This window comes from Pinus tabuliformis, chromosome 2_1 (genome assembly GCF_031772625.1).
Source record: "Pinus tabuliformis cultivar Carrire ecotype Pingquan chromosome 2_1, CPIR1, whole genome shotgun sequence".
Lineage (NCBI taxonomy): Eukaryota > Viridiplantae > Streptophyta > Pinopsida > Pinales > Pinaceae > Pinus > Pinus tabuliformis.
The window spans coordinates 372,016,550-372,043,142 of NC_142299.1; positions in this window are offsets into that span (position 1 = coordinate 372,016,550).

Below are 26,593 nucleotides of genomic sequence, written 5' to 3' on the forward strand. Positions count from 1 at the left end.
AGTTGTAGTTGGAGACGATGATGATGAGGAGGAGCCATGGGGCCCCTTGTCTGACTCTGATGATGATGATCCAGAGATTGGTCGAGATGATCTTGGCTCCTCTGGCAGTAGCTACTAGCCTCCTTGGTTATTTGTATTTTGTTTTGACTCTTGAGTCTTTGATCATGTATGACAGACTACAGTTGACTATGTATTGCCATTAGGTACCATTTTGATATAATGGATTGGTTCATGAGCCTACTTTGATCATATGTTGTCTTCCATCTATATTATAATGTTGTGTGTTTGGAAACATGAATGAAAATCTTTAAAATTATGTTTAAAATATTTAAAATTATGTTTTTTATAAAAAAAATAAATATTTAATGTATTTTTTACAACGACCGAGTCATTGAAATCGAGCCGTCCGAGTCATTACCGAGTCGGAGTCGGAGTCGGAGTCGATCCTCAGCCGAGTCGGAGTCGGAGTCGGAGTCGTAAAACACTGCTTCTACTAGATATGACTATCAATTTTATAGTGGATGCAATGTTTTTGGGATATTTTCACTGGCGTGTTTTAGTTTCCATAGTTTTTCCTTTTCCCCTTTTCCACTTCTTATTCCTCTCCTTATAATTGGTGCTCTTCCTACCTCAACTCACTTGATTTCCTTTTCTTCTGGCCTATGTTATCCAAGTATTATGCCTATACATAAGCCTTTTCCACTCATATTTATTTTGAAAAATATCACTTGCTTTCGCATATGGTTATGTAGACCCCTTAGATACTTGAGGAGTATGTATGGGTTCTTTGGGGAGATACCCAAAATTATCACCATCCTTCTAATTATGTGGTGTACTCCTGTACATGCTGCCCCTGCTTCTATCTAAATAATGTGACTGGATCCACCAATCCTCTATAATAGGTGCAAAGGTCTCATTACAATCTATGCTTAGTCTCACTGCAATATATGCCTTGTACCTGTGAGAAGCCATTTGCTACAAGTCATGCTTTGTACCTAGTCACAAGTATATTTGATTCCATATTTGTTTAATAAATCCATTTGAAATGAACAAGGCTCCTATCAAGAAGTAGGGGAACCAAATCCCAAGCTTGGTAGATAGACAAGAGCACACAGACCCTTTGAAAGGATCTGTAATTAGAAAGAGAGAAATGGAGATTCTAAAATTATTGTTTCTTAAATTTCATGGTTGCTTCTCTGAAATTATTGATTTTGAGCATGGTTGGCTCTCTGCCTACACCAATGTATTTCAATCTCCCAATATTGAATCATCATCAATTTATGTATTCCCATACTCAAGGTGAGTATGTTTACTAGGCTTCAACTTAATTCTGATTCTGAATGAATGGTTGAGGAAGGTGGATTTATAATCATGTGTTCATGGTTTGGTATTCGATGTAGGAAAAACATCATATTTCCTCAATTTGTAGATAAGTGATGAATACTAGATATACCCCTATGGTTGTTCCAAGAAAATATCCTCATAAATATCCCTATGAATAAATTCACCCTTAACATCCGTATGAAAAATATCCCAATGTTGAGTTGCTACAATGACAAGCACAAGTTGGATGGAATCCATCTTTACAAAGGATGCAAAGGTCTCATTGTAATATTTGCCTTGCACCTATAAGAAGCCTTTTTCTGCAGGTCATGCTTTCCACCAAGATACAAGTCTATTTGATTCCATGTTTGTTCAACAAATCCATTTGCAATGAACAAGGCTTCTACCAAAAGGTAGGGGAACCAACTCCAAATCTTGGCAGATAGATAGGAGGACACACACACTTTGGAAGGTTGTGTAATTAGAAAGAGAGAAATGGAGCTTCTGAAAATATTTCTTCTATGCATGGTTGCCTTTATAAAATTATTGCTTTTTTTCATGTATGCCTCTCTGCCTTGCACCAACGCCTTTCAATAAACTAAAGTGGAATCATCATCAATATCTGTATTCCCATATCAATGATGAGTAGATTTATTGGGATTCAATTCCATTCTTAGTCTGAACACATGGTTGAGGATGGTGAGCTTATATACATATGTTCATGGTATTGTATTCATAGTGGGAAAAACATAGAAGATCATTCAACACCAAATTATGAATTAAGATTTTTTTAAAAGATTGTAAACGTGAGTTTGATGAAACTTTTAGATTATTGAGTGTTAATTTTATCAAAAATTTGTAATTTATTATTTAAATTTTTATGATTAATGGATTTTAATGAATGATAAGATTTGTTATAAATAATTAGAAATATTAATAAAAATTATTTAAATTATATTTGAATAATATAAATTAAGAATTTATAATATGATTATAAATTTAAATAAAATTTATCTTCAAATCGTATGTATTAAATGTATCATTCTATGTTATGAAATTAGATAATATTTAATATTAATAACTAAGGATTCAACATACTCTAAATCATTGCATGGAATTGTCATGGTTTTCCATTGAGCAAGCGGGTTATATTAAGTTGGATCCTAATTGATATTGTAATTATGTTATTTGTTGAAATTGTTATTATGTTATTTGTTACCATCAATGCACACAAGGCAAGAACAAGATTTTGCTCGTAAGTGCCAACCAAGCCAAGAAATGATCAATTATAGGAAGATATATGTTTTACTATTTTTAAGAGTGTTATCCTCCTGTTGCAACAGGTGTTCATATTTCATGATTGACATTTTTACATGCCAAATATGTCATACTTTGCATGCTGCAAGGTTCCATATTTCCAAAAGAGACCAAAGAAGAGGCCATGAAAGTGTGCTAGTTTAAATACCACTGTTGTTTTCCATTTTGATGTGTTAATCCATTTTTGAAGAGCTTTCAGTTAAGGGAAGGCCAAACAGCTTAATCTTGGCCTCCCTAGGTTTCAATTTCTTGTTTTAGAAGATAGAGATGAATATCTGTCCAAACTATTTAATCTTGGCAGATTTGTAGATAGGTAGAGAATCTTGGGCGCTCATCAACTTAATCTGAGCCCCGGAAGAAATAAGGATCGATTTAAATAGGAGGATAGCAAAAAAAAAAGAATGAAAAGTTGGGTTTGCTAGTTCAAGTGCACCCAAACCAAAAGGAAGAAAAAATGCTAGGTAAGTCGGTTGGGTAAGTAGTTATGTGGTTGCAGAATCAAGCTATGTGATCCATTTCATGTTTTCAAGTGTTATATCTATTCAGATCACAGTTGTGAGGCACTTTTTCATTTGGAGGAGCTCAAGCCGGGCATGTCTAACTCCCCCTTCTTCTTATTCCCCAAATCACTCACTAACATCCCCTTGAGGACCTTGGGATCTGCCCAACCAGTCCTGTTATCACTTCATTTTTGTAAAATACTAAGTCAAGCTTTGACTTTCTTCAGTGAAAAGAAGCCACATTTCTTGTGTAAAAATCATTTCTCCGCAGTCCATTCACTTCCTATGTCTAAGTTTCAGTTCACAAACTTAGCCTCTCCCCTACACTTCACCTCACAAATTCATATTAACTCCTAACTCTATTATCTAGCTCCCTAGATCATTTCCTTATCCCCTGTTATACAAAAAGCTATATAAAATCCCAAAATAATACATATTCCCATCCCCTGGCACTATAGCCCTATATCATCAGTTTGGGGAAATGCTGAGTTCATTTGGGGCTTGGCATTAGCCCTTCCGCGTCCTAACCCAGAGTTGTTTTAACCTCTGGTTAAAATAATAACCATGGTCTTCCCCTTTATGTATAAACCTAACCCTTTATCTTTTCGCGCTCATTGTTAATATTTAGCGTTTAAACGTTTATTTAAACATTAAACGTTGCCGGCGCACAAAACCCATATAACCCACAAACCCAAAGTTTTGAACCCCCGCGGCATTGTATAAATATTCGAATATTCGGGCGGGCCCCTGTACATAAACCTACCGCTAGCTCCGCACTCCGTCAGCCCTCTGATCCGCCCCCCCAGATCCAACGGCCCTCGGCGATTTCGGAGCTGCCCCGTCACTCGACAGTTAGCGTCCGATAGCATGGCGGTTTTGCCATCGTACAGAAGGACGTGTGTCCGCCTTTTATTGTATCGGAGCCCCTCTGACACATACCGCCCTCGTACAGAAGGCGGTCCGATGAAACCACAAACCGCCTTCTGTCTCTCCACCTCTACGTCAACCCGCCACTGCTACGTGTCGCTGCCACCGCATCTGCCTCCGTCCCTACCCCACCACCGTGTCTTGTGCCACATCGTCAAACCAGTCAGCTTCCACGTCACCCTGCCGTACCGCCACATCATCCTGCCGTACCGGGACCCACCGCTAACGTCATGCTGACATCATCACTGAAAAAGGCGCAAGGGGCGAAAATCGCAACAAAGGATGCCCAGAATGAAAAACTGAGGCAGTTTTTGATGCACGATTAGCGCCTCATGCTGACGTCATCACCGAAAAAGGCGCAAGGGGCGAAAATCGCAACAAAGGATGCCTGGAATGAAAAACTGAGGCAGTTTTCGATGCGCGATTAGGAGGCGCTAATCGCGCATCGAAAACTACCTCAGTTTTTCATTCTGGGCATCCTTTGCTGCGATTTTCGCCCCTTGCGGCTTTTTCGGTGATGACGTCAACAGTGGGTCCCGGTACGGCAGGGTGATGTGGCAAGGTGACGTGGCGGTACGGCAGGGTGACATGGCAGTTGACTGGTTTGACGACGTGGCAGCTGACTGGTTTGACGACGTGGCATAAGACACGGTGGCGGGGTAGGGACGGAGGCAGATGCAGTGGCAGCAACACGTAGCAGTGGCGGGTTGACGCAGAGGTGGAGAGACAGAAGGCGGTTTGTGGTTTCATCGGACCGCCTTCTGTACAAGGGCGGTATGTGTCAGAGGGGCTCCGATACAATAAAAGGTGGACACGCATCCTTCTGTACGACGGAAAAACCGTTGTGCTATCGGACGCTAATTGTCGAGTGACGGGGCGGCTCCGAAATCGTCGAGGGCCGTTGGATCTGGGGGGGCGGATCGGAGGGCTGACGGAGTGCGGAGCTGGCGGTAGGTTTATGTACAGGGGCCCGCCCGAATATTCGAATATTTATACAATGCCGCGGGGGTTCAAAACTTTGGGTTTGTGGGTTATATGGGTTTTGTGCGCCGGCAGCGTTTAATGTTTAAATAAACATTTAAACGCCAAATATTAACAATGAGCGCGAAAAGATAAAGGGTTAGGTTTATACATAAAGGGGAAGACCATGGTTATTATTTTAACCAGAGGTTAAAACAACTCCGGGTTAGGACGCGGAAGGGCTAATGCCAAGCCCCAAATGAACTCAGCATTTCCCCAAACTGATGATATAGGGCTATAGTGCCAGGGGATGGGAATATGTATTATTTTGGGATTTTATATAGCTTTTTGTATAACAGGGGATAAGGAAATGATCTAGGGAGCTAGATAATAGAGTTAGGAGTTAATATGAATTTGTGAGGTGAAGTGTAGGGGAGAGGCTAAGTTTGTGAATTGAAACTTAGACATAGGAAGTGAATGGACTGCGGAGAAATGATTTTTACACAAGAAATGTGGCTTCTTTTCACTGAAGAAAGTCAAAGCTTGACTTAGTATTTTACAAAAATGAAGTGATAACAGGACTAGTTGGGCAGATCCCAAGGTCCTCAAGGGGATGTTAGTGAGTGATTTGGGGAATAAGAAGAAGGGGAAGTTAGACATGCCCGGCTTGAGCTCCTCCAAATGAAAAAGTGCCTCATAAATGTGATCTGAATAGATATAACACTTGAAAACATGAAATGGATCACATAGCTTGATTATGCAACCACAAAACTACTTACCCAGCCTACTTAGCTAGCATTTTTTCTTCCTTTTGGTTTGGGTGCACTTGAACTAGCAAACCCAACTTTTCATTCTTTTCTTTTTGCTATCCTCCTATCTAAATCGATCCTTATTTCTTCCCGGGCTCAGATTAAGCTGATGAGCGCCCAAGATTCTCTACCTATCTACAAATCTGCCAAGATTAAACAATTTGGACAGATATTCATTCTCTATCTTCTAAAACAAGAAATTGAAACCTAGGGAGGCCAAGATTAAGCTGTTTGGCCTTCCCTTAACTGAAAACTCTTCAAAAATGGATTAACACATCAAAATGGAAAACAGCAGTGGCATTTAGACTAGCACACTTTCATGGCCTCTTCTTTGGCCTCTTTTGGAAATATGGAACCTTGCAGCATGCAAAGTATGACATATTTGGCATGTAAAAATGTCAATCATGAAATATGAACACCTATTGCAACAGGGGGCTAATAGTGGCTCCACTTGGGGATGGCTTTTCCTTGTGAAAAGCCAAGAACAGCAGGTCAGACTGCCTTGATCTTCTATTGTTGCTGTAGACTGAAACTTCTCTTGTGCTGGCTGTTAAATGATTTGAAACCTCTGAAACCTGAACACAACATTCTCATAAACTGAATTTTTATACAATAGCAGCACTGCCTGCTTTCTTCTGCGTGCTCTATCATTACATGCACCTCTGCCTGAGAACCTGCCTTTGAAATAAACACAACATAGGGGAACAAAACTGGAGCACTTCCCTTGATTCTGTCTTGAAAAAGGGTGCTGATGTAAACTAAAAATCCTCCTTTCTTTTGATACTACTGACTGAAAAACTCCCTGCTCTTTTGCTGATATTAATGCAATGACAGAGAACTGAATGGAGGACTTGCTTTGGTTCTTCCTTTAAAGAACTTTGCTACGTTGTTCCACTATTCGGCCTGCTATGAAAGCAAAACAAAGTGCTGAAAATACAAGTATTTATGTACAAATATAATACAGCTGCGTTGTGTTCAACAACAAGGATCATGATAATGCTTTAACATTCGGCCATTAACAGGGCCTTCTTCAGCTGCGCCACCCTCTACAGATTTGAGGAAATATATGTTATTGCCCTGCACAGCGCTGATAACAATGATAACAAATGGGCCTTTCCATAGAAAATCAAATTTTGCATGTTTGCCCTTGTCTTCTCTTCGTGAGTCCCACCTTAGAACTTTGTTGCCAACACAGAAATTTTCAGCCTTAGCTCTCTTATCAAACATCCTTTTGAGCTTCTCTTGCAAAATTTGAGCTCTGTCATAGACCTGCTCTCTTGTTTGCTGAAGATGAATGGTCTGGTTGATTCTTCGTTGAATGTCATTTGGTTCAGCCTGAATCTCCTGTAACAGTTTGATAGTAGGAATGCCCAAGGATGAAGGAAATCTGGCCTCCATGCCATATACTAGCTCATAAGGGCTCATCCCAATGGATCTCTTGGTTGACAATCTGTCTGCCCATAGGGCATTTACCAGCTTTTTGTGCCAGTTCTTCTTGTTTTCTTCTAGCACTTTCTTTATGATGTTGATGAGGCTTTTGTTGGATGATTCGGCCAAGCCATTACCTTGAGGGTAATAGGCTGTAGAGTGGCCCAAGGTAATGTGAAATTTATGGCAAAAATTGATCATCTTTTTGGATTTGAAGGCAGCGGCGTTGTCAGTAATGATCTTCTCAGGGCAGCCAAATCTAGAAAGGATATTGCACTCAAGGAATTGGATAATGATGGTGTCATTGGCTTGCCTACATGGGATGGCCTCAATCCACTTGGTGAAATAGTCGGTGGCTGTTAAAATCCACTTGTGCTGGCCTGAGGAAGAGGGATGGATTTCTCCAATGAAGTCAAGACCCCATTGTTGAAAAGGCTTCTCGGTTGAGATAGGTTTAGGAGGCAAGGGCAACAGCTTTCTTTTGCCCTCAAAGATTTGGCATTTTTGGCATGAAATAGCGAACTTCTTTACATCTGCAAACAAAGAAGGCCAATAGAAACCGGCCCTTAATATTTTATCAGCAGTGGACTTCCAATATAGATGTCCTCTACAGTCCCCTGCATGGAATTCTTTCATGGAATTCTTTCATGGCATTGTTAGTTTCATTCATAGTCAAGCAATTAAGCAATATGCCTTCATGATTTTTCCAAAACAATGCACCATCTAAGACACAAAACTTTAAAGCCTTCATTTTCAAAAATCTTTTCTTGGTTCTGGACAATCCTGGGGGAGCAAACAAGTTTAACAATACAAAACATATATCAGCATACCATGGGGATTGCAAAAAGGTTTCACTGATCTGTGGAGTCGCCAGCTCCTGTTCATTGTCCAGTTGGTTAATGTCTAAGGCTTGAAAATTTGTTTCGGACATCAGTTTGGCTAAACCTTGTCCCTTTATGAGCTTGGTTGGTTTTATCTCAATGTCATACTCAAGGATGTTTGCAATCCACTTGCCTCTTTTGCCTTCTAATCCCTCTTGGGTTAATATGTCTTTTACAACAGCATTTGGGACATAGGCAATCACATGTGAATATAAAATGTAAACTCGGAAATCTTTGATTGCTTTAACAAGGGCATAGGCTTGCTTCTCCATGATTTGGTACTTCAAAGGGGCATCTCTTAAGGCTCGGCTGAAGAATGCAATTGGCTTTTCATTTCCTTGATCATCCTTTTGCAAAAGGACAGTAGCTATAGTATTATCAGATGCAAATGAAAATATGATAAAGTCCCTATCAAATTTAGGACTTGTGAGCACTGGGGCTTGGGTTAAGGCAGATTTGATATTCTCAAAGGCTTGCTTGGCTTCAAGAGACCATTTTACCTTGGCATCCTTCTTAAGCATGTTGTTTAGCATTCTTATCAGCTCAGCTAGATTTGGGATAAATCTCCTTAGGAAATTGATCTTCCCAAGGAACGCTTGCAACTCTTTAATGTTTCTTGGATATGGGATTTGAAGGATGGCTTGAATTCTTTCAGGATCAATTCTAATCCCATATTTTGAAATGATATGGCCTAATAATTTGCCTTCTTCAAGGCCAAACAAAGACTTCTTGGGGTTCAAGGAAATGCCATATTTCCTACATGTCATGAATATTTGCCTTAGGTGTTTGAGGTGCTCTTGATCAGATTTGGAGAAAGGGGTCAAGTCATCGAGGTAGACAACTAGGAAATCATGTATTTCCTTGGCAAATGCAATATCCATTGCCCTTTGAAAGGTGGCACCAGCGTTCTTTAGGCCGAAAGGCATCTTAACATACTTAAATGTTCCCCACAGTGTGGTAAAGGCTGTCTTGTCTTGGTCATCCGGGTGAACGAGTATTTGATTAAAACCTGAAAAGCCATCTAGCAAAGAGATTCTAGATGACCCCACTACTCTTTGTAGAATGTGATCCATTTTGGGCAATGGGTAGTGGTCTTTTAGGGAGACTTGGTTTAAATTTCTTAGGTCTACACATAGCCTAATCTCACCTGTCTTCTTTCTTGTGGGAACAAGATTGGATACCCATTCAGAAAATCTGATGGGTGCTATGATACCTGCTTCAAACATTCTCTTTACTTCCTTCTCAATCAGGGGAAGAAGCATAGGGTTGATTCTTCTAAGTTTTTGTTTGAAGGGCTTTTGGTTTGGTTTTAAGGGAATGGTGTGTTGGATCACTGAGGTGTCATAGGACTTCAAGTCCTCATAACTCCAAGCAAATACATCTTGGAATTCTTTGAACAAATCAACATATTTGGGCTTTTGATCGGGTGGCAAAGATTGAGATAGTTTGATCATTTTGGGCTTCTCTGCTGTCCCAATGTTGTGTTCTTCTATGGCAGCGTTTAAGGGCTGCATTTTTGGCTTTTTGGGAACATCATTTGCATCAAACATATCTTCTAATGGAGTGAGGCCAATAGGGAGAAAGTTATCCTTCAGATCAATGATCTCGGCCTCTGTTTTGGCTATTTCCTCCAAATGCATCTGTTTCATCTCTTCTATGTTTGCATTGTCAAAAACAGTTGGGTTTAGCACTTGTTTGGTTGTTTCAGCTGTTACACCCTGTTGATTTTCATTTGTTTGTTGTTGTTCATCCATCATAGCATCCATGTCAATGTTAATATTTGAAAACTCATGCTCAAGAGTGAGGAAATTGTTAATCTGGGCATCATTTTCGAACACTTGCCAATCTTTAACATTATTTGGGACAGCAGGCCTATGTTTTATCTCAGCAGTGAAATGGTGATTTGGCTCAAAGGGAAGCTTGCATGTACTAGCAAAAGTGGCTAGGCTGTGTGCATGAATGTTATGATTTCTTGAAATCTTGGCAAGCTTGGATTCAGTGAATGCATTGAGTATATTAGTGGCAGCAGTCCTATAGGCCCTCATTCTATTGTCATTAGTAACAAAGTTGCCTTTCATTTGTTGTATGATTAAATCGGAGTCACCTAGAATGGATACTTTTGCAGCTCCTAGAGCCTTGAGCAGTTTAAGGCCTAAAAGGAGAGCCTCATACTCTGCCATGTTGTTGGTGCATTTGAAGTTTAGTCTGTAGGCATGGCCTTCTGCATGATTGTTGTGTGTATTGTGAATCCATACACCTGCCCCTGCTCCTAACTTGTTAACAGAGCCATCAAACTCTAAATACCATGTGACTTCTTGCTTGTGGTTAGTATTAAGAGTTTCAGTCATTTTTGAAGTGGGCAGATTTGAATTTTCTATTTGGGGAGGTTCTTCTTGTATGCTAGTTGCATTGATTGTTTTGACAGTTTCATGGGTATGGGCAACCGATTCCTCATTCATGCATGTTTCTTGTTCTAAAGTCAAAGGCTTATCATCAGTTGGAGGACTTGTTTCATCATTAAACAAAATAAAAGAATCCATATCAGAATGGATTGAGTAGATAGGGAAGTTTTGGGGCTTTTCCTCACTACTTACCACATATTTCATTAGTGTTTCCCTATACAGTCTCTTTGGTTGCCCAAAGACTGAAATAGTGGCATAGGAGAGGTCTAAGCGGAGAGATCCTTGGAGTTTTTCTCCCCATGATCTTGACAACAGCATGTCATACTTTGGTGGAATATCAGCAACCACCATGTCCATTAGGATTGTTTTGTTGGGATATTGGACTAAAGACACACATAAGTCTTTGATAAGGCCTAAACACTTGACTTGACTTGAGTCGAAGGAGAATAGATCTTTGTAGGGTCTTGTAACAACAAGGTTTAGCTTCTTCATTACAGCTTTGGGCATAAGGTTGTGTGAGGCACTTGAATCGAACATAGCATTGTGCAAAACTTTATCATGTATGTGCAAACTGACATAAAAGGGTAGAACAGATCCATATGTTGATTTTCCATTAACTTCTGGACCGAACAGCAGCTCAGGCTGATCATCAAGAACATTCACATCATCCTTATTCTCTGGGATTTGAAGTGATCTTTGAATTTGTTGCCTATACACATCATGTTTAGCAAGTTCAGATAAAGGGACGGATATCTTAAGTTTGCCAATCTCTGCTTCTAAGTTAAATGGTTTCTCCAATGGAGTCTTTGTGTTGGCAGTAGCAGATTTCCCCTTTTCAAGTGTATTTTCTGCGTTTTCCTTTTGATTATCAGCGTTATGGTGAATGATACCTTGCGGTATTTCTGTTTTGGGAAGGCTTTTAGGAGTGTTGTTCAAATCTTCTTTTGAGGAAGAAGGTGGCAGAGGCTGATCAATAGAAGGCTGCATGTCTGTTATGTCCTCTACAGTCACTTGATGCGGGTTTGGGCCAGTTATATCAGATGGTTATGTTATAATAGCCTTGCCTTTAATCTTGTTGGGCTATTTGCCCTCCTTTGGTTTGCTAGGTTCAGGAATATCAATGGTTCTAGTTCTCAGCTTATATTGTTTGTGGACCTCATAAACAGCTGAATCATAACCTTGTTTAAAATCAAAAGACTCACCAGACTTAGTCTGAAATTGATTTATCTCATGGTCATCTTGGTCTTCTTGGGTTAGAAAAATTGGTTGCTCACCCTTCAAGTCCATCAAGTTCATGTGAGTGTATTCTATGGGCTCATTAGATGTTGATGTCTCAACGTAATTTTCTTGGAAAGGAGGCCTTATATCATGGTATGGACTAGACCTACCAACGTTTGTGTTCTGAGTTTTCCTGAAATTTGGGTTCCTCATGGTATTGGGTTGTTGTCCTTCCCATGATGATTTCCTCTCAACGCTTTCCACTCTATCTCCCAGCCTGTGCATGCCACTGATAATAGCATCCAGCTTCTGGTCTAAGGCTGAGGCTTCCTCTTTAAAGGTGGTTCTTCTCTCAGTTCTAGCTCTATTTCTTTTGGCAATTAGATTTGCCTCTACGCTAACAGCAACATTTTGCATGTCTGCAAGGCTTTGAGGGGCTCTTTCCCTTAACTGATAAGCCATGTCAGCATCAAAACCATCAGGGAATTTATACAAAGCAAGATCAGGTGGAGGTCTTAAGTTCTGTGGTATTGCATTATAAATATTATTGAATCTTGCGCAATAGTCTAAGACAGACTCTTGAGGGCCTCTTTTGATGGTGTCGTACTCATATAATCTGTGCAAGGGGTCTTTCTTTTTCTCCCACCTGTTAAGAAATGTTTGGTAAAGGGCCTCTGGGTTAGCTATGGAATTTGCAGCAAGGCCTCTAAACCAGGGCCTTACATCTCCTGTTAAACTTTGGACAAAAATCTTCATTCTCACACTATCATCATCTATCTCGTAGTTCTCAAAATAGTCTTGCATCTTCTTGGTATGCTGAAGGGCTGTGCAAGAACCAGTACCATCAAAATATGTTATTTTAGTTTGGTAATCCTGAGGCATAGCCCCAGGATTAGCAGGTAGTTGCAGGGGTGCATATCTATTAGCCATATTCACAGGGATAAGTGGAACAACAGGAACAGCTGGAACAGCTGTAACAACAGTGGTGGTAGTGGTAGTATGCGCAGTGAATGGAGGTGTGGAAGGAGTGCTTTGAGAGGTGGATGATGAACTAGGGGAAGTAGGGGTTGAACGAAATAAAACTTTGACAGGGGTTGGAACACAGCTTGGCTGAACTTCTTCAGGAGTATTATCAGCAAAATCTTCTATTCGCTCTAGTTTCCTGAGATTTCTTAGGATTAAATTCGGATTTTCAAAAGCAGCTGGGGGATTTGGGTCTGGATTTGACCTTGTATAGCGTGAATTCTTCTTGGGAGCCAACTTCTAACTTGTTTTTTGGAATTTTCTGAATAAATTTTTGGAATTTAGAAAGGAAATAATCAAATTTTTGGAACAGCTATCTGTAGCTTAAAACTAGCATGAAGATTGACTGAAGCAGCTTTTATTTACTCCTGTAGATGCAAAGCAAGAACAGTTTCAAAAGCTTCCTGGCTGACATTCAGGCTTCATCTGTAGTTTTAAGGAATAGACAGTAATTTGAAAAATTCGTTCTTTCCCCAGCGGAGCTTTCCAACTTGATTTGTGAAATTATCTGAGGACACTCCCCAGTGGAGTCACCATTATGTTAACACTCAGGTTGTCCCTAAAGCTCCTTAAAGGGATACGGCCGAGGTAACCACAAACCAATCTTTGGACTGCAGGTTCTAGCCCACCTACAATCAGAGAGGGTTCTCTCTTAATGATTTAGCTTTGTTGATGATGATTTTAGGCTAGTTATTGAGTTCAAGGGGTTTTGTTTAAGTTTTGGTGGGAAGATTGATGTTTTCAAGTAGAGAGGCATGCATAGTGTGAAAGTTTCAAACCATTGGGCATGGAGTCAAGGAATAGGACTGCTGGTGCGTTTTCTTGGTCACAAGAGGAATATGGAGCAAGATAGCTACACATGAAACAACATTCAAGCTAAATGGGGATGGATTGAAGGCTAAGTAATGAGAGGCAATTAAGAATCTCTCATTCAGCTTAACAGAGGGAAGGTGAATGAGCTCTATCTAGGAGCAGTAAAGAATCCCTAGATAACTGTCAGACATGGGTGAATTAGGGGAAATATGAGCCAAAGGGAATTCATATTCATTACCAATTCAGATGAAAACATAAGGAAACAGCAGAAATTGAGCATATAGTGCAGTTAAACATAGTCTAAGCTATTCATTTTTCCTGCTATTTTAGATGGTGACATATGTATGATATGAGCATATATCAATGGAAAATAGAGGTAGGAAACACTTATTGAGTCATGTTGCAGCACAAGAATTCCGTATTCACTTCAAAACATTAATACACAACAAAAAGTCCGTCCTCCAAGCTTTCAGTAGTCTTTGATTAAGGAAAACATCAAGTATACAGAGCGAGTCTCTAGTAGAGTGAATCAACCAACCAACCCTCTAAAAAATGAATTAGGGTGGTTTATATAGAGAAAAAATATCCAAAAATATCTATTACAGCAGACCTTAAACAGGTCTGAGGGAAATGAGTCCTTTTAACCTAATCTTGTCCTGAAATTAATGCAAGAAAATATCCTTTGAGTTGCACTGGAGGCAGCTGTATCAAAATGAGTTAATATGGTGTCCTTGGTGGCTCGGTGCAGTGAGGCGGTTCTGCTACTTTTAGGTGGCTTTAATGTGCACTGATCTTGATCCGATGAGCTTTAAATGGCCTTTACTGCTTCTTTGACTTTGATGGGGGTCTTTAATGTTCACCTGCTTTGATGTTGCCGATCTGATACTCTCTGCCGCTTCACTGATACTCTTTAACTGAATCTGGGCTTCATCTTTCCTCTGATACGCTTGAAACTGTCAAGTCGCCCCTTTCTGCCCTTTCAAGGCAGAAATAACTGCTGCAAATGCTTTTCGTGGCTTTTTAGAGTGCTATCGGCGCTGGCCGATTGAATATGAACATACCAGCATACCTTTAGTTCTCTCGTTCTGTTTATGCTGTCCTTTCTTTAGTTTCTCTGTTTCCAGCGTTGCCTCCCGCGAATTTTTGGGTTTTGCAGGTAGCCGAGCCATGAGAAGCCCTCCATTTTGATCAATTTTTCTTAGCGAAATTGATCAAAATTGAGGGCTTCTCATGGCTCGACTACCTGCAAAACCCAAAAATTCGCGGGAGGCAACACTGGAAACAGAGAAACTAAAGAAAGGACAGCATAAACAGAACGAGAGAACTAAAAGTATGCTGGTATGTTCATATTCAATCAGCCAGCGCCGATAGCACTCTAAAAAGCCACGAAAAGAATTTGCAGCAGTTATTTCTACCTTGAAAGGGCAGAAAGGGGCGACTTGACAGTTTCAAGCATATCAGAGGAAAGATGAAGCCCAGATTCAGTTAAAAAGTATCAGTGAAGCGACAAAGAGTATCAGATCGGCAACATCAAAGCAGGTGAACATTAAAGACCCCCATCAAAGTCAAAGAAGCAGTAAAGGCCATTTAAAGTTCATCGGATCGAAATCAGTGCACATTAAAGCCACCTAAAAACAGCAGAACTGCCTCACTGCACCGAGCCACCAAGGACACCATATTAACTCATTTTGATACAGCTGCCGCCAGCGCAGCTCAAAGGATATTTTCTTGCATTAATTTCAGGACAAGATTAGGTTAAAAGGACTCATTTCCCTCAGACCTGTTTAAGGTCTGCTGTAATAGATATTTTTGGATATTTTTTCTCTATATAAACCACCCTAATTCATTGTTTAGAGGGTTGGTTGGTTGATTCGCTCTACTAGAGACTCGCTCTGTATACTTGATGTTTTCCTTAATCAAAGACTGCTGAAAGCTTGGAGGATGGACTGTTTGTTGTGTATTAATGTTTTGAAGTGAATACGGAATTCTTATGCTACAACATGACTCACTAAGTCTTTCCTACCTATGTTTTCCATTGATATATGCTCATATCATACATATGTCACCATCTAAAATAGCAGGAAAAATGAATAGCTTAGATTATGTTTAACTGCACTCTATGCTCAATTTCTACTGTTTCCTTATGTTTTCATCTGAATTGGTAATGAATATGAATTCCCTTTGGCTCATATTTCCCCTAATTCACCCATGTCTGACAGTTATCTAGGGATTCTTTACTGCTCCTAGATAGAGCTCATTCACCTTCCCTCTGTTAAGCTGAATGAGAGATTCTTAATTGCCTCTCATTCCTTAGCCTTCAATCCATCTCCATTTAGCTTGAATGTTGTTTCATGTGTAGCTATCTTGCTCCATATTCCTCTTGTGACCAAAAAAACGCACCAGCAGTCCTATTCCTTGACTCCATGCCCAATGGTTTGAAACTTTCACACTATGCATGCCTCTCTACTTGAAAACATCAATCTTCCCACCAAAACTTAAACAAAACCCCTTGAACTCAATAACTAGCCTAAAATCATCATCAACAAAGCTAAATCATTAAGAGAGAGCCCTCTCTGATTGTAGGTGGGCTAAAACCTGCAGTCCAAAGATTGGTTTGTGGTTACCTCGGCTGTATCCCTTTAAGGAGCTTTAGGGACAACCTGAGTGTTAACAAAGAGAAAATCAATCTATAGAAGAGTTAGTGAGAGAAAATTCATCCCTAGATGGGTTTGCTAAGATAGAGAAATAACAACTAGAAGAGTTGCTATAGGCATACAAAGTTGTGTTCTAGGATCTTAAAGGGATACCACCTAAGAGGGAAGTGAAGCATGAGATCCAGCTATTGTCAGACTCACCATTGCCAAATATTGGGCTGTATAGATAGTTTATTATTAAAGCAAGTGAGGTGAAGAAGTAGTTGCAGTGTCTACTAGAAGAAGGTTTCATTCAACCAAATACCTCACCATGTGGGTCACCCATCATCGTTGTGCCAAAGAAGGATGAGACTTGGCAGATGTGTATAGATTAAAATACATTAAACAAAATTACGCTCAATAAAAGGTAGTCCCTACCTAATTTATATGGTTCACTGGATCAGTTGCAACAAGTCAAATACTTCACCAATATGGACTTAAAGTATGGATATTGCCAAGTTTGAGTCAGAGAACAAGATACCTAGAAGACCACCTTGAAAGCTAGGAAATGTTTGTATAAGTGGTTAGCCATGTCATTTGGTATATGCAATGCACTAACTACAAATTAAAATTTTAATTGTTTTTAATAATTTATATACTATTTTGAAAGTAAACAACTTTTATATTATAAAATTATTCAGGTTAATAAATTTAAAAATAAAAAATAAAAAAATAACATATTAACTCTTAAAAATTTCCTTGATTTGATTAATTTTTATGAAATTATGAAAACAAAAAACAAAAACAAAAAACAGGGTAGCACAAAGAGATAGTTTCCTTCAACATTACAGACTCCTCCTTTCGACGTTCCTTTGCACCTCTGAGTGCAATTGCTAGTTTTAATGTTTTTATTAGACTATATCAATGTTCATGAGTAACTCATATTGATTTCAACTTTATTAAGATGTAGAAAAGAAGGAAGTGCATCGTATTAACTTGAGTTTATTAAAATGAGTGGATTGAATTGACATAAGTGGAGGGAAATAAGTGTATTGATTTGACATAAATAAAGTATAAGGGTAAGAAATTTGGAAGAAATTTCTTCAATAAGGGGAAAATTGGTTTTTTATGGGACTCTAATATTTTTATTAGACTTTATCAATTCTTGTGAGGGATCCATATTAACTTGACTTTATAAAAATGAATGTATTGACTTGAAATAAGTGGAGGAAAATATATATATTAACTTGACATAAGTGGGGCATATGGATCAAAAAAATATTTGGGGAAATTTCTTCAACAAAGTGAAAATTGTATTTTTATAGAGCTTTATTGTTTTTATTCAATTATATCATTGTCTTTGAGGTACTCATATTAACTTCAACTTTATTAGCATGGAGACAGGTAGGGAGTTAACTATATTAATTTGATTTTATTAAAATAAGTGTATTGAATTGACATAAGTGGAGGGAAACAAGTGTATTGATTTGACATAAATGATGTGTGGAGGTAAGAAATCTAGAGGAAAATTCTTAAATAAAGAGAAAATTGGATTTTTATGGATTATTATTTTTATTAGACTCTATCAATGCTTGTGAGGGGCCCATATTAACTTGACTTTATTGAAATGAATGTATTGACTTGACATACGTGGAGTAAAAATAAATACATTAATTTGACATAAGTGGAGTATAAGGGCCAAGAAAATTGGAGGAAATTTCTTAACAAAGGGAAAATTGCATTTTCTCCAACTTTAATGTTTTTATTAGACTATATCATTTCTTGTTAGTTACTCATATTAACATGACTATATTGGGATGGAGAAAGGGAGGGTTTTTCTCATATTAACTTGACTTTATTAAAATGAGTATATTGATTTGACATAAGTAAAGCATAAGCATAAGAAATTTTGGGATATTTCTACAATAAAAAGAAAACTAATTATTTTTGGGATTAAAAGATTTTTATTAGACTTGTGAGGAACCCATAATAACTTGACTTTATTGAAATGAATGTATTGACTTGACATAAGTAGAGGAAGATAAATACATTAACTTGACATAAATGGAGTGTAGGGGCCAAGAAATTTTGGGGAAATTTATTTAGCAAAGTGAAAATTGCATTTTTCTCCAACTTTCACATTTTTATTAGACTATATTAATACTTCTTAGTTACTCATATTAACTTGACTGTATTTTGATGGAGAGGGAGGGAGTTTCTCATTTTAACTTGACTTTATTAAAATGAGTGTAATGAATTGACATAAGTGAAGGGAAATACGTTTATTGATTTGGCATAATTAAAACATAAGGATAAGAAATTTGGGGATGATTTGTTCAACAAAATGAAAATTAGATTTTTTTGGTACTTTAGTATTTTTGTTAAACTTTATCAATGCTTGTGAGAGGCTAAAGTAATTTGATCCCCCTAGGGGCTTAGTAGATCCGAAGTTAGTATGGATCTTGGTTGGTTTAATTTTCCACTTTAAATAGGCTATATTTCACATGAATGTCACGAGTAAATGCAATGGGTTGTCATAAACCTAGAGTGCAAAAACCATTGGTAACTTGACCAAGTCAAGTTTACCTTAAATACTCAACAAAAATTAAGATAAGTAATTAATAAAATAATGTAGAATTTTTTTATTATTATTTTATTTTTAATTTAACGTAACGTTATTTTTATTTTTATTTTATTTTAACCAAATCAAAATGTTTATGGGACATTACATTGCAACATCTCTACCATAATGGGCTACTCATTTATTTTTTTATTTTTGTTATAAAAATCAATATTAGGGATTTCATTTCTACTAAATTATTATTGTTAATTTTTAATTGTTAAACTTCGTTAACTTATATTAAAGATCAAATATTACATATTGAATGATTACACCAATTCATCTCAATTCCGGTAAGGGGGAATCAAATCTATGGAGATACAAACCTCTTTTAAAGTGAAAAGAGATTTGACCCTTTAGACACTTGGTGGATCTGGAGTTAAAGATGGATCTAGGCTAATATTTATTAATAATTATAAATATAACTATTAATTTTATATTTTATTTTTATTTTAACCTACCTAAAATTCTAGTTGGGAGGAATCAACTCTCTCAAGATACAAACCTCTTTTAAAATGAAAAAATATTTTGTAAATCTAAAGTTAAGATAGATCTAGGTTGGTCTTCATTAATAATTATATATATAAATACCAGCCTAGATCCATCTTAACCCCAGATCTAGCAAGCGCTGAAAGGGATCAAATCTCTTGAGGTGAAAACCTCTTATTTTAGTGCAAAACTTGAGGAAAGGTTTGCACCTCAAGAGATTTGATCCCTATTGGCACTTGATAGATCCAGGGTTAAGATGGATCTAGGCTGGTTTCAGTCGTGTGTAATCATACAAAATTTGTTGAACATATAATCATTTTGATAATTTTAAATATGCTAAATATGTCTAATATTAATTTGGTCTATTTAACTTTAACTTTGCTTAGTTACCTCAGTTTTTTGAGATGAGAGAGACGATTAGTAACTTGAATGATGAAAAATGATGAAATAAAAATTTTAAGTGCAAAGTGACAATGTAACAATGCAAAACAATAGAAAATGTGAATAATAAGAATATAGCGAACTACAAACAATCTTCATTGGGATCAATCTAAAAATATTTTATTCTACTATTCTTATTGTCACACTTTTCTACTATTCTTATTTTCACACCTATTAGTTATTTTCTATTAGCACAGTTGAATGCAAAGTGATTAAAAATGTAGAATGATGGAAAATGGGCATAGTAAGAATGTAGCCAATTACAAATAGTTTACAGTTTTAAGAAGAAGACATTTCAGGTAAGTGAACATTTTATTTAGGATGAAAATTCAAGTATTGTATTTATGGTTGAATCATTGTAGCAAAGTAGTCAATTCATGTCATGAATAATGTTTATGTGAGCACACTGAGAGAGAGTTTGAATGTTAATGATGGCCTCCATCTTGGCAGGATCTATCTTCAGGTCTCCTCCACCTATCACATTCCCAAGGTACACTACAGAATGCTATGCAAACTCACACTTATTGATATTTGTCAAAAGTCGTTGCTTCTTTAATATCTCTATCTCTTGTGTGAAATCTGAATTGTGTTCCTCAAGGTAGCACTATATACCAATATATCATTGAAATAGACAATACAAATGAATATATAAAATGGCACAATATATCATTAATTAACCTCATAAATGTAGCTAGTGCATTGCATATACCAAATGACATGGCTAACCACTTATACAAACATTTCTTAGATTTCAAGGTAGTCTTCTAGGTATCTTGTTCTCTAACTCAAACCTGGTGATGTCCATACTTTAAGTCCATCTTGGTGAAGTATTTGGCTTGTTGCAACTGATCTGATGAACCATCTATATTATGCAGGGACTACTTTTTATTGAGTGTAATTTTGTTTAATGTATTTTAATCTATACACATCTGCCAAGTCTCATCCTTCTTTGGCACAACGATGATGGGTGACCCACATGGTGAGGTATTTGGTTGAATGAAACCTTGTTCTAGTATATACTGCAACTACTTCTTCACCTCACTTGCTTTAATAATAAACTATCTATACAACCTAATGTTTGGCAATGGGGAGTCTGACAATAGATGGATCTCATGCTTCACTTCCCTATTAGGTGGTAGCCCTTTAGGATCCTAGAACACATCTTTGTATGCATATAACAACTCTTCTAGTTGCTATTTTATGTATCTTATTACACCCATCTAGGGATGAATTTTCTCTCACTAACTCTTCTATAGATTGATTTTCTCTTAAAGATAGTAAAACATAATTCTTCCTAGAATTGATCAGTTTCTTGGCTTGGTTGACACTTACGAGAAAAATCTTGTGCTTTCCTTGTGTGCATTGATGGTAAAGGATCTTCCATCCCTGATGAGGTGGTAATGTCTGGATCTATGTATGACAATTGCATCTCTCATGTACATATAGGGACTTCCAAACACCACTCTACATACATCAAGGGGAACTACATCTAGTTCTACTTCATCAATAAAATCAACTCTGATAGAAAATATAATTTTGCACTATTTGGTTACCTTTATTTCTACATCCTTATTTAACCATCTCAATGGATATGGGATTAGATGGTCATAAACTTCCAATCCCAAATTGTTGACCATCTCTACTATAATGAGATTTGCATGTGATCCTGAAATCAATAGAAAATCGATATTTGTCTTCTTAACTTTTATATTTATGTGGAATATTATAGTATTTTAATTATTTTCCTATTTTTGAAGGATACTAATCCATGTTCGAGCTAATTTCAACCCAGTTTCTCGAATCAATGGCCATGAGGTTCTTGTTCTTTGCATCTTTTTTTATGTTCTTTGGGTTAAGTTCTAGATGTAAATCCCAATACTTCTACTAGATATGACTATCATTTTTATAGTGGATGTAATGGCTTTTGGGATATTTTCACTTGTGTGTTTTTTTTTCCATAATTTTATCTTTTCCACTTCTTATTCCCCTCCTTATATGTGTCTTGGTGCTCTTCCTGCTTCAACCCACTTGATTTCCCTTTCTTCTGGCCTATGTTCTCCAGGTATTATGCCTATACATAAGCCTTTTGCACTAATCTTGATTTGAAAAATATCACTTGCTTTCGCATATGGTTATGTAGACCCCCTAGATACTTGAGGAGTATGTATGGGTTCTTTGGGGAGATACCAAACATTATCACCATCCTTCTAATTATGTGGTGTACTCCTTTACATGTTGCCCCTTCTTCCATCTAAATAATGTCACTAGATCCACCAATCCTCTACAATAGGTGCAAAGGTCTCATTACAATATATGTCTGGTCTCATTGCAATCTATGCCTTATAACTGTGAGAAGCCATTTGCTACATGTCATGCTTTGTACCTATTCACAAGTATATTTGATTCCATATTTGTTTAATAAATCCATTTTCAATGAACAAGGCTCATATCAAGAGCTAGGGGATCCAAATACCAAGCTCGGCAGATAGACAGGAGCACACAGACCCTTTGGAAGGATCTGTAATCAGAAAGAGAGAAATGGAGATTCTAAAATTATTGTTTCTTAAATTGCGTGACTGCTTCTCTAAAATTATTGATTTTGAGCATGGTTGGCTCTTTGCCTACACCAACGTATTTCAATTACCCAATATTGAATCATCATCAATTTATGTATTCCCATACTCAAGATGAGCATGTTTACTAGGCTTCAACTTAATTTTGATTTTGAATGCATGGTTGAGGAAGCTGGATATATAATCATGCGTTCATGGTTTGGTATTCGATGTAGGAAAAACATCATATTTCCTCAAGTTGTAGACAAGTGGTGAATACTCCTATGGTTGTTCCAAGTAAATCTCCTCGTCAATATCCCTATGAATAAATTCACTCTTCACATCCATATGAAAAATCTCCCAATGTTGAGTTGCTACAATGACAAGCACATGTTGGATGGAATCCATCTTTACAAAAGATGCATCTATAAGAAACCCTTTTCTGTAGCTCATGCTTTGCACCAAGACACAACTCTATTTGATTCCATGTTTGATCAATAAATCCATTTTCAATGAACAAGGCTCCTACCAAAACGTAAGGGAACCAACTCCCAATCTTGGTAGATGGACAAGAGCACACACACACTTTGAAAGGTTGTGTAATTAGAAAGAGAGAAATGGAGCTTCTGAAAATATTTCTTCTATGCGTGGATGCCTCTATGAAATTATTTCTTTTTTACATGTATGCCTCTCTGCCTCGCACCAACGCCTTTCAATCACTTAAAGTGGAATCATCATCAATATTTGTATTCCCATACTAATGATGAGTAGATTTATTGGGCTTCAACGCCATTCTTAGTCTGAACACATGGTGTGGGATGGTGATTTTACATACATATATTCATGGTATTGTATTCATAGTAGGAATTAAGAAATTTGTAAGGAATTTTTTTAAAAGATTGTAAAAGTGAGTTTGATGAAACCTTTAGATAATTAAGTGTTAATTTTATCAAAATTTCATAATTTATTATTTACATTTTTATGATTTATGGATTTTAATGAATGATAAGATTTGTTATAAATAACTATAAATATCAATAAAAAATAGTTAAATTATATTTGAATAATATAATTTGAGAATTTATATGATTATAAATTTAAATAAAATCTATCTTCAAATTATATGTATTTAAATGTATCATTCTATGTCATGAAATTAGATAATATTTAAGAATTAATAAATAAGGATTCAACATACTCTGACTCATTGCGTGGAATTGTCATGGTTTTCCATGGAGAAAGTGGGTTATATTAAGTTGGATCCTAATTGAAATTGTTAATATGTTATCTGTTGAAACTTAGGAGCATGAAGAATCTAAGTTCCTTCACATGAATGAATTTCTATTATGGTTAGAATGGAGCATGAAATCCTCCCACACGGGGACTAGACACATAACTTGTTACATAAATGTGAGCATTTCTTCTCACATTCACCTACAGAAGAAATAAGCTCTCAATAAATACTTATGGATAGAGGTTTTAGACATAAATGCTAAGAAGATGTATTTATCAATGTATTTCTTTGCATCTATGAATTCTAATGTTTTCTAAGAAAAATATCTAGATAAAAATTATGCGTACAAAAACATAGAACAATATATTTGCACCCTAGAAATGAAGGTAGTATCCTCATACTAGGATATTTTGATGCTAGAACTATATCTAATCAAGTTATTCTTCTAAGAAATGATTCCAACCCTAATCCTTTTTGGCTAAAAGAGGACCTTATTTCCACTAACAGGTACAAAAGAAACTTTGAAGACCTGACTGAGAATTTATTTGGTACCGAGATAATCTCTATAGATTTCAAGATAATCTAATAATTTGCAATGGTCTAGTGAACTGACCAAATTCAAACCAGATGAATTGTATCAATGGGTTGGGCAGTCATGTCATCGATTAGGTGATTTTAGATATCCCCATATACAAACAACTAGTAAATTTTGACCTTTTAAATGGAAATGATCTTGACTCTAATCATAGACCTTCATCCCTAACCATAAATTTTGTCGTGTATAAAAGCTCCATTGAGGAAAAGTATGGTAACTAAAGATACTATCTTTTTAACAAAAAAAAGTTTATCTTGTCTTAAAGGATTAAATTAAATAATGAGTTAAATCTCCTATCATATAAGAACAATATTGATGACCTATATTATAATTTTATGATAATTCTCTCTACTTTCATTAAAACATTCCCTATTGAGGTGATCGGGAAAAATAAAAATAGGATAACCAACCTTTGGTATGACAGCAAGTGTAAAATTTCTAGAAAATCCTTTAGAGATACTTTTAATTAGTTCTTAAAATTGGATAAGATACAAAGTGATAATTAAAAGGAAAAAACGAGACTACATTAATAGACAATAAGAAAAGCTTCTCCACCTATCAAATATTTATCCTATGATATTTTGTAGGCAAAAGTTGACCTGCCAAAGCATGGTCAAACCAAAGAAAATAATATGATTCCCTTGAAGGAATGGAAGTCCTACCTAATTTTTTTTATGAATCCCCTATGGTTGTGGAGAATATTTCAATTGTTCATATAAAGGATGAAATATTTTCTACAAAAAGCATAAATCTTGGGGTTAAGAGACTCACAAAAGGGAAATCTAAGGACATTGAAGGTTACCAATTGAACTATTGAAAATTGGAGGGCATATCCTCATCCCTCTTATACTTAAGATCTTCAATATATGAATTAATAAGGAAATCCATAAACCCTAGACCAATGCCTCATTGTTCATATCTTTGAGAGTGGGGACAAAAATAATCCCTCTGATTATAGGACCATTATGATTAGCCCAATCTTAAGCAAATTTTATGGAAGTATTTTGGAGAAAAATAAGCATTTTGCTTGAAAGACACCAAAAATAACTAAAGTACAAGATGGCTTTAGGAGGTATCATTTGACTGTGGACTATCTTATTGTATGTAGGATCATTGTGGAAGACCGTCATAATAATAAGACCATTATCCTTTGATGGTTTATTGATTTTACAAAATCTTTTGACACTATGCCAAGTATTAAACTCTAGAATATGTTAGAAGAGGTAAAATTTCGTTATGAGTGGAGAGATGCTACTATAAGGATATATGAGAGTGTTGTTGCAAATACTACGAATATTGGGGGGCATTTGAAAGAAATTAATTATAATATAGGATTTAATCAACGTTGTCCCTTGTCTCATACTCTCTTTGGCATTTATGTTGATGATTTAGAATGTTGGTTAGAAGAAGTTGGTTTTACTAGCATGATTATCACTAGCATAGCCATCATCCATATTTTTTATGTTTATGATATTTTTCTTAACATAGAATACCTATGACCTCAATAATCATCTAAGGACCGTCAAGGACTTTTAGTACTCTAATATGGGCATGACTGTGAACATGCACAAAAAGGTTATGATAATTGAATCCCATAAGGTCACCTATGACACTTTCATATATGACATAATAATTTGGAGGAGGTTCCTTCATACAAAATCTTAGAATCGATATCCATCATAAGCTCAATTGGAACTATAGTGTTGAAAAATGGATAAATGGAGCATGGAAAGCTTATTATGGGCTTGAAAACAAGTGTAAACTAGTAGGGATAAGAAAAAAACTCATTTTTTATTTTTTTGTCACTCCTATCATCTTATATGGATGTAAAGCTTCGGGATGCACTTCCCTTAGAGATTATTAGATAAGTATAGAGAAAATGAGAATGAATAAATAAATTATAACTTATAATCTTAAATAAATACACCTTATCCTATCCTCCTCATAAAAGCTAGCTTCAACGCCATTGAGTGCATAACCATGGTTAGGTACTCAATGTGTAAGAACAATATGAAAACATGGATGGAAAGTGGCTTGAAATTTTGTTTTCCAAGTTTAGCCATAACCACCAAGGGCTCAAGCAAGGATGGCATCAAGATGCCAAGTCTTGGCTAAATCAGTAGAAGATACAGGAAGATGCATCTTGTAGGATACCCGCAATATTAAAAGCATTATTACATCTAAATTTAAAGAGAAATTGTGGTGTAATAAATATTTAGAAAATAAAAGGAAGATAAGATAATAAAATGAGGTTAACAACCCTAATCTGGAAGATCAAAAGTATCTTTCAAACCTGACTAGCACAAATAAGAAAAGCAATAATGCTAAAACACAAATTAAATTCTACAAGCTTTATGGTGAAACTAGGCGTTGAACAATTTACCAAAATGGTGTGGAATGCCATAATATGTCCTCTTTGTTATTCTAA